We start from the raw sequence: 15,912 nt of genomic DNA, 5'->3' as shown, positions 1-15,912 counted from the left end.
ATGCTGTGAGTACATGGTCGATTTTATTAAAAATATTACGAAATATTAACTAGTATTAATACCTACCTACTAAAATCTTTGTTCCTGGCCTTAGGCAAATTATATACCTACTAGTGAATTGTTTGTCATCACACGAATACAGGTATATACTTACTTCATTTCACAACGAAGATGAACATCCGATATTTTTAACTTCGGCGGGCGGCCCGCACGCAACCTCCACAATCGATCGAATGGGTTACGCGGCGACAACGTTCCCATCACTAAAGTACACTCGTGACGTCATAGGCTCGACACAAAACGTTACACGCTCGGTTTCGCTGTTAATTGCCGAGCATTTTCCTTCATATTCATATTCATATTCATTTATTCATAAAATTAACAATTTTACATGTCAAAGTTAAAGTTAAATTATCATAATTAGTAATTAATTAATTCTATCTTGATTTAGTTCTGTGGCAGGAAATATGTCCACCTGAAAATATTAAAAATTAAAATTATATTAAAAGTATTGTTTACTCCTTTAAATCGTAAAATTATGAAAGAAAATATAATATCTTACAAATAACATAGTAAAAGACTTCCGACTCTTTTTTTTTATGGGATAGGAGGAAAACGAGCAGACAGGTCGCCTGATGGTAAGCGATCACCGCCGCCCATGGACACCCGAAACACCAGAGGTGTTGGAGGTGCGTTGCCGGCCTTTAAGATGGGTGTACGCTCTTTTCTTGAAGATATGAAGGTCGTATCGGTCCGGAAATACCGCAGGCGACAATTCATTCCACAGTTTAGCTGTGCGGGGCAGGAAGTTTCTGGAGAAACGCACAGTTGAGGACTGCCAGTCATCTAAATGATGACGATGGAAATATTGTCGCGTAGGGCGATGGCGGAAAGAAGCGGTAGGGATTAATCCGAACAATTCCTCGGAGCACTCCCCGTTATACATGCGATAGAAAATGCAGAGCGAGGCCACATCTCTAGCTCTACGCAGCGCCAAGGGGTCTACTCATCAAAAATTTCTTCATTTTCAGAGTAGGAAGTTACTTTAAAAAAAACTTACCATCAGTAGGCCTAGCACATGATGGCCGCGGAAGTATGTCGCCGCGAGATAGATGACACGTCTTTGTCTAATTGTATTAATGACATAAGGACAGGTAGTCTATCTCGCGGCGACATTCTCTCGCGGCCATCATGTGCTAGGCCTGCTGGGGTAAATGCTTGAGCCAGTAAAAATACAGCGCAACTGATAAAGCCACACTGTAGAGAAATGTTCCTACCATATTCAGGAAAGGTAAAAAATGCTATGAAATCTCCGGGAAGCGATGCCAATGAAGTCAATAAAAAGTTCACGTATTTGTCTCCTGGTAGATATATAGATTGCATAGCCACGCCATGATATACCAAATCACACGTGAAGAAACAAAATGAAACAATATAGTGGAGTGGAGTAAAAGTAAGGTACCCTGGACATAATTCAATAACTCGTCCTTTTTGATATTTTATTGGGTATTATTATTAAGCATCAAATAGTAATTATGTACATAGATAAAAAAAAATACGATCGTATTCATATCTTATAAAAATCATGAGATAAAGTACATTATCCCACTTTTCGCTAACAGCAAAATAGTTAACCGAAAACTTTGTTAGATTAACTTTGTGGTGCACTCAGATGCGATCAGTTATTAGCGATATTACACAGAAAATAAATCTGATTGTGTACTTTTTTTTACCGTTTTCATTTAATGTGAATATCTAGGTAGGTAAAAATGGTGACCATGATATATATATCAATTTGCATTGTATCTATATAATATAAAGCTACAACCCGACTGACATTTTTCAAAAAATGGGCAGAAGGGGGATTTGAAGGTGGCAGTGTTTGGTGTGGTCGTATAGAGTTTGGTCCTGCGACCCCGGATAGATCAGACCGTCGGTCTACCGGTTCCGGGTAAAAAAATGTCGGACGGCCTGGCCAAACGGCTCGAGTTAGCCGGGGAGTGTTCGACCAAATGTCATAGAGGACCCTGGGCAGTTTTTGACGCCGCCATTTTTTTTTCAAAATGGCCGACTTTTTTTTTTGATGATTTTTCAAGTTTGTCGCAGAGAGCTCAAATTTTGGTCATAGAATCTCCAAGGGGCCTTGATTCGAATGAAATAAAAAAAATTTGAAAAATGCTACAAATGTGGGAAAACTGGCCATTTTTATTTTGTATGGCAACTTTTAAACCGTAAGAGATAGCCGGGGGGTGCTCGACCAAATGTCATACAGGTATCCGAGTAGAAAAAAGTTGCATTAAAAAAAAATCAAAATGGCCGACTTTTTTTTTTGAAAATTTTCAAAATGGTCCTAGCGCGCTGAGATTTGGCACACGGGTGGACGGTCGCGCTAAGATTAGTATTCAAAAAGAAAATTTTGAAAAATTCAAAATGGCGGCCTTTGAGGGCCAATTGAAATTTGAATGGAGGTTTTTCTTTTAATTACCATAGCTCCGTAACGGTACAAAGAAGTGAAAAGTGCTCAAACAAATGTTATACAGTCACCCGAGGTCCATCGAATGGCATTAAAAAAAAATCAAAATGGCCGACTTTTTTTTTTGAAAAATTTCAAAATGGTCCGAGCGCGCTGAAATTTTGCACACGGGTAGACAGCCACCCCAAGATTAGTATACAAAAAGAAAATTTTGAAAAATTAAAAATGGCGCCCTTTGAAGGCCAATTGAAATTTGTATGGAGGTCCTTTTTTTAAATCCCCATAGCTCCGTAACAGTAAGGAAAAGGTTAATAGTGCTTGAACTAATGTTGTACAGTTATCTGAGGTCCATCGAATGGCATTTACAAAATTTCAAAATGGCCGACTTTGAAAAATTTTTTTTTTTATTTTCGGTCCGAGCGCGTTCAAATTTGGCACGTGGTAAGAACGGGGGCTAAAAATAGAAATGAGAAAAAAAATTTTTTGGAAAAGTCAAAAACGGCGGCGAGAGGGGACAAAGTCAAATTTCCCTACCAGTTTGTATGGAGGTTTTTTTTTTAATCCCCATAGCTCCGTAACGGTAGGAAAAAGTTTAAAAGTGCTTGAACTAATGTTGTACAGTTATTTGTGGTCCATCGAATGGCATTTACAAAATTTCAAAATGGCCGACTTTGAAATTTTTTTTTTTTTTTTTCGGTCCGAGCGCGTTCAAATTTGGCAAGTGGTAAGAACGGGGGCCAAAAACAGAAATGAGAAAAAAAAAATTTGGAAAAGTCAAAAACGGCGGCGAGAGGGGACAAAGTCAAATTTCCCTACCAGCCTGAAGGAGTGTCCCACAGCCCGAACGTCATTGCTCCGGTCCGAAGTCCGAGCTGCGTACAGACAGTGCTCCCAAGCAAAAAAATATAAGTAAAAGTATCTAAAAAGCGACGCGGAGGTTCGAAACCCAGCGAAGGCCGAAGGCCGAGCTCCGCGTAGGGCCGAAGGCCCGGAGCGTCCCTGAGAGGGGCGCCAACTTCGCTACAACCCCCACAGTAACTACGCGGAGGGCCGAAGGCCCGGAGCGTGTCTGAGAGGCTCCCAAGCACGCGAAGGCCGCAGGCCGAGCTGCGGGCAGAGAATCCTCCCAAGCAGAACAATAATTAAAGTGTCTAAAAAGCGACGCGGCGGGCCGGAGGCCCGACGCGGAGCTTCGAAACCAAGCGAAGGCCGAAGGCCGAGCTCCGCGTAGGGCCGAAGGCCCGGAGCGTCCCTGATTGGCTCGCCGGCGGTCCGGGAAGTTGGAGCTTAAACACGACCCAATAGTAAAAGTGTCTTAGAGAAGCGAAACGACGGGCCGGAGGCCGCAGGCCGCAGGCCCGTCGTGAGCTTCTCAAGACACTTTTAATATTGGGTCGTGTTTAAGTTCCAATTTCCCTACAACCCCCACAGAAACTACGCGGAGGGCCGAAGGCCCGGAGCGTGTCTGAGAGGCTCCCAAGCACGCGAAGGCCGCAGGCCGAGCTGTGGGCAGAGAATGCTCCCAAGCAGAACAATAAGTGAAGTGTCTAAAAAGCGACGCGGCGGGCCGGAGGCCCGACGCGGAGCTACGAAACCAAGCGAAGGCCGAAGGCCGAGCTCCGCGTAGGGCCGAAGGCCCGGAGCGTCCCTGACCGGCTCGCCGGCGGTCCGGGAAGTTGGAGCTTAAACACGACCCAATAGTAAAAGTGTCTTAGAGAAGCGAAACGACGGGCCGGAGCCGGCCGGCCGGAACTATTGGATCGTGTTTTAAGCTCCAACTTCCCTACAACCCCCACAGTAACTACGCGGAGGGCCGAAGGCCCGGAGCGTGTCTGACAGGCTCCCAAGCACGCGAAGGCCGCAGGCCGAGCTGCGGGCAGAGAGTGCTTCCAAGCACACAAAGGCTAAAGCAAAAAAGGAAACAAGTAAAGCAAAAAAACAAACAAGCTAAGCAAAGAAACAAAAAATCAAAAAAGCAAAGCAAAAAAACAAACAAGCAAAGCAAAAAAAACAAAAAAGCAACAAGAAAGACCGCGGGGCCCTCGGGCCCCGCGCACCTTTAAAAAACTAGTCTATATAATATAAAGCTACAACCCGACTGACATTTTTCAAAAAATGGGCAGAAGGGGGATTTGAAGGTGGCAGTGTTTGGTGTGGTCGTATAGAGTTTGGTCCTGCGACCCCGGATAGATCAGACCGTCGGTCTACCGGTTCCGGGTAAAAAAATGTCGGACGGCCTGGCCAAACGGCTGGAGTTAGCCGGGGAGTGTTCGAGCAAATGTCATAGAGGACCCTGGGCAGTTTTTGACGCCGCCATTTTTTTTTCAAAATGGCCGACTTTTTTTTTTGACGATTTTTCAAGTTTGTCGTAGAGAGCTCAAATTTTGGTCATAGAATCTCCAAGCGGCCTTGATTCGAATGAAATAAAAAAAAATTGAACAATGCTACAAATGTGGGAAAACTGGCCACTTTTATTTTGTATGGCAACTTTTAAACCGTAAGAGATAGCCGGGGGGTGCTCGACCAAATGTCATACAGGTATCCGAGTAGAAAAAAGTTGCATTAAAAAAAAATCAAAATGGCCGACTTTTTTTTTTTGAAAATTTTCAAAATGGTCCTAGCGCGCTGAGATTTGGCACACGGGTGGACGGTCGCGCCAAGATTAGTATTCAAAAAGAAAATTTTGAAAAATTCAGAATGGCGGCCTTTGAGGGCCAATTGAAATTTGAATGGAGGTTTTTCTTTTAATTACCATAGCTCCGTAACGGTACAAAGAAGTGAAAAGTGCTCAAACAAATGTTATACAGTCACCCGAGGTCCATCGAATGGCATTAAAAAAAAATCAAAATGGCCGACTTTTTTTTTGAAAAATTTCAAAATGGTCCGAGCGCGCTCAAATTTTGCACACGGGTAGACAGCCACCCCAAGATTAGTATACAAAAAGAAAATTTTGAAAAATTCAAAATGGCGCCCTTTGAAGGCCAATTGAAATTTGTATGGAGGTCCTTTTTTAAATCCCCATAGCTCCGTAACGGTAGGGAAAAGGTTAATAGTGCTTGAACTAATGTTGTACAGTTGTCTGAGGTCCATCGAATGGCATTTACAAAATTTCAAAATGGCCGACTTTGAAATTTTTTTTTTTATTTTCGGTCCGAGCGCGATCAAATTTGGCACGTGGTAAGAACGGGGGCCAAAAATAGAAATGAGAAAAAAAAATTTGGAAAAGTCAAAAACGGTGGCGAGAGGGGACAAAGTCAAATTTCTCTACCAGTTTGTATGGAGGTTTTTTTTTAAATCCCCATAGCTCCGTAACGGTAGGAAAAAGGTTAATAGTGCTTAAACTAATGTTGTACAGTTATCTGAGGTCCATCGAATGGCATTTACAAAATTTCAAAATGGCCGACTTTGAATTTTTTTTTTTTTTTTTTATTTTCGGTCCGAGCGCGTTCAAATTTGGCACGTGGTAAAAGTGGGGGCCAAAAATAGAAATGAGAAAAAAAAATTTTTGGAAAAGTCAAAAACGGCGGCGAGAGGGGACAAAGTCAAATTTCCCTACCAGCCTGAGGGAGCGTTCCACAGCCCAACGGTCATTGCTCCGGTCCAAGTTCCGAGCTGCGTACAGACAGTGCTCCCAAGCAAGAAAATATAAGTAAGTGTCTAAAAATATAAGTAAAGTGCCGCGGAGGCCCGACGCGGAGCTTCGAAACCAAGCGAAGGCCGAAGGCCGAGCTCCGCGTAGGGCCGAAGGCCCGGAGCGTCCCTGAGAGGGGCGCTAACTTCCCTACAACCCCCACAGTAACTATACGGAGGGCCGAAGGCCCGGAGCGTGTCTGAGAGGCTCCCATCAAGCACGCGAAGGCCGCAGGCCGAGCTGCGGGCAGAGAATGCTCCCAAGCAGAACAATAATGAAAGTGTGTAAAAAGCGACGCGGCGGGCCGGAGGCCCGACGCGGAGCTTCGAAACCAAGCGAAGGCCGAAGGCCGAGCTCCGCGTAGGGTCGAAGGCCCGGAGCGTCCCTGGGAGGGGCGCCAACTTCCCTACAACCCCCAGTAACTACGCGGAGGGCCGAAGGCCCGGAGCGTGTCTGAGAGACTCCCAAGCATGCGAAGGCCGCAGGCCGAGCTGCGGGCAGAGTGCTCCCAAGCACGCGAAGGCCGCAGGCCGAGCTGCGTACAGACTGTGCTCCCAAGCAGAACAATAATTAAAAGTGTCATAATAAGCGTAGCGGCGGGCCGAAGGCCCGACGCGGAGCTTCGAAACCCAGCGAAGGCCGAAGGCCGAGCTCCGCGTAGGGCCGAAGGCCCGGAGCGTCCCTGATCGGCTCGCCGGCGGTCCGGGAAGTTGGAGCTTAAACACGACCCAATAGTAAAAGTGTCTTAGAGAAGCGAAACGATGGGCCGGAGGCCGCAGGCCGTAGGCCCGTCGTGAGCTTCTCAAGACACTTTTACTATTGGGTCGTGTTTAAGCTCCAACTTCCCCACAACCCCCATAGTAACTACGCGGAGGGCCGAAGGCCCGGAGCGTGTATGAGAGGCTCCCAAGCACGCGAAGGCCGCAGGCCGAGCTGCGGGCAGAGTGCTCCCAAGCACGCGAAGGCCGTAGGCCGAGCTGCGTACAGACTGTGCTCCCAAGCAGAACAATAATTAAAAGTGTCATAATAAGCGTAGCGGCGGGCCGAAGGCCCGACGCGGAGCTTCGAAACCCAGCGAAGGCCGAAGGTCGAGCTCCGCGTAGGGCCGAAGGCCCGGAGCGTCCCTGATCGACTCGCCGGCGGTCCTGGAAGTTTGAGTTTAAACACGACCCAATAGTAAAAGTGTCTTAGAGAAGCGAAACGACCACGCCGCCCGACGACCGACCGACCGACCGACCGACGAGCTTCTCAAGACACTTTTACTATTGGGTCGTGTTTAAGCACCAACTTCCCTACAACCCCCACAGTAACTACGCGTAGAGCCGAAGGCCCGGAGCGTGTCTGACAGGCTCTCAATCACGCGAGGCCGTAGGCCGAGCTGCGGGCAGAGAGTGCTCCCAGGCACGCAAAGGCTAAAGCAAACAAGCAAAGCAATAAAAGAAATAAGCAAAGGAAAAAAACAGACAAGCAAAGCAAAAAAACAAAAAGCAACAAGAAAGACCGCGGGGCCCTCGGGCCCCGCGCACCTTTAAAAAACTAGTTAATAATATATATAGCTGCAAAACCACTGATTTCTAATATAGATGTTTTATTTGGAAACGGTGGGGGGTAGGGGGAGGGTCGATACGGGGTTGTATAGAGACGGTCGATGCGTGGTCCGGAAAAATATGGATATTCCCGAGGAGTGGAAGACGAGAAAAATGTTGGACAGCCTGGCCAAACGGTAAGACTTAGGGGGGGGGTGCTCGACCAAATGTCATAGAGGACCCTGGGCAGTTTTTGAGGCCGCCATTTTTTTTTCAAAATGGCCGACTTTTTTTTTTGACCAAATTTCAAATTTATCCTAGCGACCTGAAATTTTGGTCATAGAATCTCTATAGGGTCTAGATTCGAATAATAAAAAAAATTTTGAAAAATGCTACAAATGCGGAAAATTTGGCCACTTTTTTTTTGTATGGCAACTCCTAAACCGTAAGAGATAGCTATAGGGTGCTCGACCAAATGTCATACAGGAGCCCGAGTAGAAAAAAGTTGCATCAAAAAAAATTCAAAATGGCCGACTTTTTTTTTTTTTTTTTTTTTTTCAAGTTGGTCCGAGCGCGCTCATATTTGGCATGCCGAGAGGTATGGGCCCCCAGATTACAAATGTCAAAAAATTTTTTTCAAAAATCCAAGATGGCCGCCGTTATGGCAAAATCAATTTTCCAAGTAATTTTGCGAGCCCGAAGGGCGAGCTTCAGGGTGGGAGGCCGAAGGCCGACCCCGCGGAGGGCCGCAGGCCCGGAGCTCGACTTTGGGCTCCCACCCGGGCCAATTCCAAGTAATTTCAGGCGAGGCCGAAGGCCTCGCCGCGGGCAGAAAGTGCTCCCATACAATTTCCTTACAAAAGTGTCTAAACAAGCGTAGCCGGCGGGCCGAAGGCCCGACGGCGGAGCTTCGGAGCCGAGCGAAGGCCGAAGGCCGAGCTCCGCGTAGGGCCGAAGGCCCGGAGCGTCCCTGATCGGCTCGCCGGCGGTCCGGGAAGTTGGAGGTTACACACGACCCAATAGTAAAAGTGTCTTAGAGAAGCGAAACGACGGGCCGGAGGCCGCAGGCCGCAGGCCCGTCGTGAGCTTCTCAAGACACTTTTACTATTGGGTCGTGTGTAACCTCCAACTTCCCTACAACCCCCACAGTAACTACGCGGAGGGCCGAAGGCCCGGAGCGTGACGGAGAGGCTCCCAAGCACGCGAAGGCCGCAGGCCGAGCTGCGGATAGACAGTGCTCCCAAACAAAACAATTATCAAAGTGTCTAAAAAGCGACGCGGCGGGCCGAAGGCCCGACGCGGAGCTTCGAAACCCAGCGAAGGCCGAAGGCCGAGCTCCGCGTAGGGCCGAAGGCCCGGAGCGTCCCTGAGAGGGGCCGGCACGTGAGCCCGGCGGGCCGCTAGGCCCGCGGGGCGAACCCACGCGGTCAAACTGCTAACCCCAAGTGTCTTAATAAGCGTAGCGGCGGGCCGAAGGCCCGACGCGGAGCTTCGGAGCCGAGCGAAGGCCGAAGGCCGAGCTCCGCGTAGGGCCGAAGGCCCGGAGCGTCCCTGATCGGCTCGCCGGCGGACCGGGAAGTTGGAGCTTAAACACGACCCAATAGTAAAAGTGTCTTAGAGAAGCGAAACGACGGGCCGGAGGCCGCAGGCCGCAGGCCCGTCGTGAGCTTCTCAAGACACTTTTACTATTGGGTCGTGTTTAAGCTCCAACTTCCCTACAACCCCCACAGTAACTACGCGGAGGGCCGAAGGCCCGGAGCGTGTCTGACAGGCTCCCAAGCACGCGAAGGCCGCAGGCCGAGCTGCGGGCAGAGTGCTTCCAAGCACGCGAAGGCCGCAGGCCGAGCTGCGTACAGACTGTGCTCCCAAGCAAAACAATAATTAAAAGTGTCATAATAAGCGTAGCGGCGGGCCGAAGGCCCGACGCGGAGCTTCGGAGCCGAGCGAAGGCCGAAGGCCGAGCTCCGCGTAGGGCCGAAGGCCCGGAGCGTCCCTGATCGGCTCGCCGGCGGTCCGGGAAGTTGGAGCTTAAACACGACCCAATAGTAAAAGTGTCTTAGAGAAGCGAAACGACGGGCCGGAGGCCGCAGGCCGCAGGCCCGTCGTGAGCTTCTCAAGACACTTTTACTATTGGGTCGTGTTTAAGCTCCAACTTCCCTACAATCCCCACAGTAACTACGCGGAGGGCCGAAGGCCCGGAGCGTGTCTGAGAGGCTCCCAAGCACGCGAAGGCCGCAGGCCGAGCTGCGGGCAGAGTGCTCCCAAGCACGCGAAGGCCGCAGGCCGAGCTGCGTACAGACTGTGCTCCCAAGCAGAACAATAATTAAAAGTGTCATAATAAGCGTAGCGGCGGGCCGAAGGCCCGACGCGGAGCTTCGGAGCCGAGCGAAGGCCGAAGGCCGAGCTCCGCGTAGGGCCGAAGGCCCGGAGCGTCCCTGATCGGCTCGCCGGCGGACCGGGAAGTTGGAGCTTAAACACGACCCAATAGTAAAAGTGGCTTAGAGAAGCGAAACGACGGGCCGGAGGCCGCAGGCCGGAGGCCGCAGGCCGTAGGCCCGTCGTGAGCTTCTCAAGACACTTTTACTATTGGGTCGTGTTTAAGCTCCAACTTCCCTACAACCCCCACAGTAACTACGCGGAGGGCCGAAGGCCCGGAGCGTGTCTGAGAGGCTCCCAAGCACGCGAAGGCCGCAGGCCGAGCTGCGGGCAGAGTGCTCCCAAGCACGCGAAGGCCGCAGGCCGAGCTGCGTATAGACTGTGCTCCCAAACAAAACAATAACAAAAAGTATCTAAATAAGCGAAGCGGCGGGCCGAAGGCCCGACGCGGAGCTTCGAAACCGAGCGAAGGCCGAAGGCCGAGCTCCGCGTGGGGCCGAAGGCCCGGAGCGTCCCTGATCGGCTCGCCGGCGGACCGGGAAGTTGGAGCTTAAACACGACCCAATAGTAAAAGTGTCTTAGAGAAGCGAAACGACGGGCCGGAGGCCGGAGGCCGTAGGCCCGTCGTGAGCTTCTCAAGACACTTTTACTATTGGGTCGTGTTTAAGCTCCAACTTCCCTACAACCCCCACAGTAACTACGCGGAGGGCCGAAGGCCCGGAGCGTGTCTGAGAGGCTCCCAAGCACGCGAAGGCCGCAGGCCGAGCTGCGGGCAGAGTGCTCCCAAGCACGCGAAGGCCGCAGGCCGAGCTGCGTATAGACTGTGCTCCCAAACAAAACAATAACAAAAAGTATCTAAATAAGCGAAGCGGCGGGCCGAAGGCCCGACGCGGAGCTTCGAAACCGAGCGAAGGCCGAAGGCCGAGCTCCGCGTAGGGCCGAAGGCCCGGAGCGTCCCTGATCGGCTCGCCGGCGGACCGGGAAGTTGGAGCTTAAACACGACCCAATAGTAAAAGTGTCTTAGAGAAGCGAAACGACGGGCCGGAGGCCGGAGGCCGTAGGCCCGTCGTGAGCTTCTCAAGACACTTTTACTATTGGGTCGTGTTTAAGCTCCAACTTCCCTACAACCCCCACAGTAACTACGCGGAGGGCCGAAGGCCCGGAGCGTGTCTGACAGGCTCCCAAGCACGCGAGGCCGCAGGCCGAGCTGCGGGCAGAGAGTGCTCCCAAGCACGCAAAGGCTAAAGCTAAAAAGCAAACAAGCATAGCTCAAAAACAAAAAGCATAAGCATAACTCTAAAAAAACAAAAGCAAAAGCAAAACAAAAAACAAAAAGCAAAAGCAAAAGCAAAAAAACAATAAAGCAAAACAAAAAAAAAAAGAACACCGCGGGGCCCTCGGGCCCCGCGCACCTTTAAAAAACTAGTTAATAATATATATAGCTGCAAAACCACTGATTTCTCATGTATATGTTTTATTTGGAAACGGCTGGGAGAGGGTTAAAAGTGAAGTATGATATGAATAGAGGTCAAAATTTGTAGGTCCAGAAAAATACGGATTTTCGTCTCCGACTCCTGGGTCAAAAAATGTTGGACGGCCTGGCCAAACGGTGGGGGTTAGGTGGGGGGTGCTCGACCAAATGTCATAGAGGACCCTGGGCAGTTTTGGAGGCCGCCATTTTTTTTTCAAAATGGCCGACTTTTTTTTTTGACCAAATTTCAAATTCATCCTAGAGATTTGAAATTTTGGTCAAAGAATCTCTGGAGGGCCCTGATTTCAAAAATAAAAAAAATTTTTGAAAAATGCTACAAATGCGAAAAATTTGGCCACTTTTTTTTTGTATGGCAACTCCTAAACCGTAAGAGATAGCTATAGGGTGCTCGACCAAATGTCATACAGGAGCCCGAGTTGAAAAAAGTTGCATCCAAAAAAATCAAAATGGCCGACTTTTTTTTTTTTTTTTTTTTTTTTTTTCAAGTTGGTCCGAGCGCGCTCAAATTTGGCATGCCGAGAGGTATGGGCCCCCAGATTACAAATGTCAAAAAATTTTTTTCGAAAATCCAAGATGGCCGCCGTTATGGCAAAATCAATTTTTCAAGTAATTTCGCGAGCCCGAAGGGCGAGCTTCAGGGTGGGAGGCCGAAGGCCGACCCCGCGGAGGGCCGCAGGCCCGGAGCTCGACTTTAGGCTCCCACCCGGGCCAAATCCAAGTAATTTCAGGCGAGGCCGAAGGCCTCGCTGCGGGTAGAAAGTGCTCCCATACAATTTCCTTACAAAAGTGTCTAAACAAGCGTAGCCGGCGGGCCGAAGGCCCGACGGCGGAGCTTCGGAGCCGAGCGAAGGCCGAAGGCCGAGCTCCGCGTAGGGCCGAAGGCCCGGAGCGTCCCTGATCGGCTCGCCGGCGGACCGGGAAGTTGGAGGTTACACACGACCCAATAGTAAAAGTGTCTTAGAGAAGCGAAACGACGGGCCGGAGGCCGCAGGCCGTAGGCCCGTCGTGAGCTTCTCAAGACACTTTTACTATTGGGTCGTGTGTAACCTCCAACTTCCCTACAAGCCCCACAGTAACTACGCGGAGGGCCGAAGGCCCGGAGCGTGACGGAGAGGCTCCCAAGCAAGCGAAGGCCGCAGGCCGAGCTGCGGGCAGAGAGAGCTCCCAAGCACGCGAAGGCCGCAGGCCGAGCTGCGGATAGATAGTGCTCCAAAACAAAACAACAATTAAAGTGTCTAAAAAGCGACGCGGCGGGCCGAAGGCCCGACGCGGAGCTTCGAAACCCAGCGAAGGCCGAAGGCCGAGCTCCGCGTAGGGCCGAAGGCCCGGAGCGTCCCTGAGAGGGGCCGGCACGTGAGCCCGGCGGGCCGCAAGGCCCGCGGGGCGAACCCACGCGGTCAAACTGCTTACTCCAAGTGTCTTAATAAGCGTAGCGGCGGGCCGAAGGCCCGACGCGGAGCTTCGGAGCCGAGCGAAGGCCGAAGGCCGAGCTCCGCGTAGGGCCGAAGGCCCGAAGCGTCCCTGATCGGCTCGCCGGCGGTCCGGGAAGTTGGAGCTTAAACACGACCCAATAGTAAAAGTGTCTTAGAGAAGCGAAACGACGGGCCGGAGGCCGCAGGCCGTAGGCCCGTCGTGAGCTTCTCAAGACACTTTTACTATTGGGTCGTGTTTAAGCTCCAACTTCCCCACAACCCCCACAGTAACTACGCGGAGGGCCGAAGGCCCGGAGCGTGTCCGATAGGCTCCCAAGCACGCGAAGGCCGCAGGCCGAGCTGCGGGCAGAGTGCTCCCAAGCACGCGAAGGCCGCAGACCGAGCTGCGTACAGACTGTGCTCCCAAGCAAAACAATAACAAAAAAAATATCTTAACAAGCGAAGCGGCGGGCCGAAGGCCCGACGCGGAGCTTCGAAACCCAGCGAAGGCCGAAGGCCGAGCTCCGCGTAGGGCCGAAGGCCCGGAGCGTCCCTGATCGGCTCGCCGGCGGACCGGGAAGTTGGAGCTTAAACACGACCCAATAGTAAAAGTGTCTTAGAGAAGCGAAACGACGGGCCGGAGGCCGCAGGCCGCAGGCCCGTCGTGAGCTTCTCAAGACACTTTTACTATTGGGTCGTGTTTAAGCTCCAACTTCCCTACAACCCCACAGTAACTACGCGGAGGGCCGAAGGCCCGGAGCGTGTCTGAGAGCCTCCCAAGCACGCGAAGGCCGCAGGCCGAGCTGCGAAGGCAGGCCGAGTGCTCCCAAGCAAAACAATAACAAAAAGTATCTTCATAAGCGAAGCGGCGGGCCGAAGGCCCGACGCGGAGCTTCGAAACCCAGCGAAGGCCGAAGGCCGAGCTCCGCGTAGGGCCGAAGGCCCGGAGCGTCCCTGATCGGCTCGCCGGCGGACCGGGAAGTTGGAGCTTAAACACGACCCAATAGTAAAAGTGTCTTAGAGAAGCGAAACGACGGGCCAGAGGCCGCAGGCCGCAGGCCCGTCGTGAGCTTCTCAAGACACTTTTACTATTGGGTCGTGTTTAAGCTCCAACTTCCCTACAACCCCCACAGTAACTACGCGGAGGGCCGAAGGCCCGGGCGTGTCTGACAGGCTCCCAAGCACGCGAGGCCGCAGGCCGAGCTGCGGGCAGAGAGTGCTCCCAAGCAATTAATCAAAAAAGCATAGCTCAAAAACAAAAAGCATAAGCATAGCTCTAAAACAAAAAGCAAAAGCATAAGCAAAACACAAAAACAAAAAGCAAAAGCAAAAGCAAAAAACAATAAAGCAAAACAAAAAAAGAACACCGCGGGGCCCTCGGGCCCCGCGCACCTTTAAAAAACTAGTTAATTAATATTATATATAGCTGCAAAACCACTGATTTCTCATATATATGTTTTATTTGGAAACGGCTGGAAAAGGGTTAAAATTGAAGACTGATATGAATAGAGGTCAAAATTTGTAGGTCCAGAAAAATATGGATTTTCGTCTCCGACTCCTGGGTCAAAAAATGTTGGACGGCCTGGCTAAACGGGGGAGATAGTGGGGGGTGCTCGACCAAATGTCATAGAGGACCCTGGGCAGTTTTGGAGGCCGCCATTTTTTTTTCAAAATGGCCGACTTTTTTTTTTTGACCAAATTTCAAATTCATCCTAGAGATTTGAAATTTTGGTCAAAGAATCTCTGGGGGCCCTGATTTCAAAAATAAAAAAAAAATTTGAAAAATGCTACAAATGCGGAAAATTTGGCCACTTTTTTTTTGTATGGCAACTCTTAAACGGTAAGAGATAGCTATAAGGTGCTCGACCAAATGTCATACAGGAGCCCGAGTAGAAAAAAGTTGCATACAAAAAAATTCAATATGGCCGACTTTTTTTTTTTTTTTTTTTTTTTTTTTTTTTTCAAGTTGGTCCGAGCGCGCTCAAATTTGGCATGCCGAGAGGTATGGGCCCCCAGATTACAAATGTCAAAAAATTTTTTTCAAAAATCCAAGATGGCCGCCGTTATGGCAAAATCAATTTTCCAAGTAATTTCGCGAGCCCGAAGGGCGAGCTTCAGGGTGGGAGGCCGAAGGCCGACCCCGCGGAGGGCCGCAGGCCCGGAGCTCGACTTTAGGCTCCCACCCGGGCCAAACCCAAGTAATTTCAGGCGAGGCCGAAGGCCTCGCTGCGGGCAGAAAGTGCTCCCATACAATTTCCTTACAAAAGTGTCTAAACAAGCGTAGCCGGCGGGCCGAAGGCCCGACGGCGGAGCTTCGGAGCCGAGCGAAGGCCGAAGGCCGAGCTCCGCGTAGGGCCGAAGGCCCGGAGCGTCCCTGATCGGCTCGCCGGCGGTCCGGGAAGTTGGAGGTTACACACGACCCAATAGTAAAAGTGTCTTAGAGAAGCGAAACGACGGGCCGGAGGCCGCAGGCCGCAGGCCCGTCGTGAGCTTCTCAAGACACTTTTACTATTGGGTCGTGTGTAACCTCCAACTTCCCTACAACCCCCACAGTAACTACGCGGAGGGCCGAAGGCCCGGAGCGTGTACGAGAGGCTCCCAAGCACGCGAAGGCCGCAGGCCGAGCTGCGTACAGACTGTGCTTCCAAGCAAAACAATAACAAAAAGTATCTAAATAAGCGAAGCGGCGGGCCGAAGGCCCGACGCGGAGCTTCGCAACCCAGCGAAGGCCGAAGGCCGAGCTCCGCGTAGGGCCGAAGGCCCGGAGCGTCCCTGAGAGGGGCCGGCACGTGAGCCCGGCGGGCCGCAAGGCCCGCGGGGCGAACCCACGCGGTCAAACTGCTCATCCCAAGTGTCTTAATAAGCGAAGCGGCGGGCCGAAGGCCCGACGCGGAGCTTCGGAGCCGAGCGAAGGCCGAAGGCCGAGCTCCGCGTAGGGCCGAAGGCCCGGAGCGTCCCTGATCGGCTCGCCGGAGGTCCGGGAAGTTGGAGCTTAAACACGA

Source organism: Leguminivora glycinivorella, chromosome 9 (assembly GCF_023078275.1).
Source record: "Leguminivora glycinivorella isolate SPB_JAAS2020 chromosome 9, LegGlyc_1.1, whole genome shotgun sequence".
Taxonomy (NCBI): Eukaryota; Metazoa; Arthropoda; class Insecta; order Lepidoptera; family Tortricidae; genus Leguminivora; species Leguminivora glycinivorella.
The sequence above is the reverse complement of the archived record's forward strand: the minus strand, read 5'-3'. Positions refer to the sequence as shown.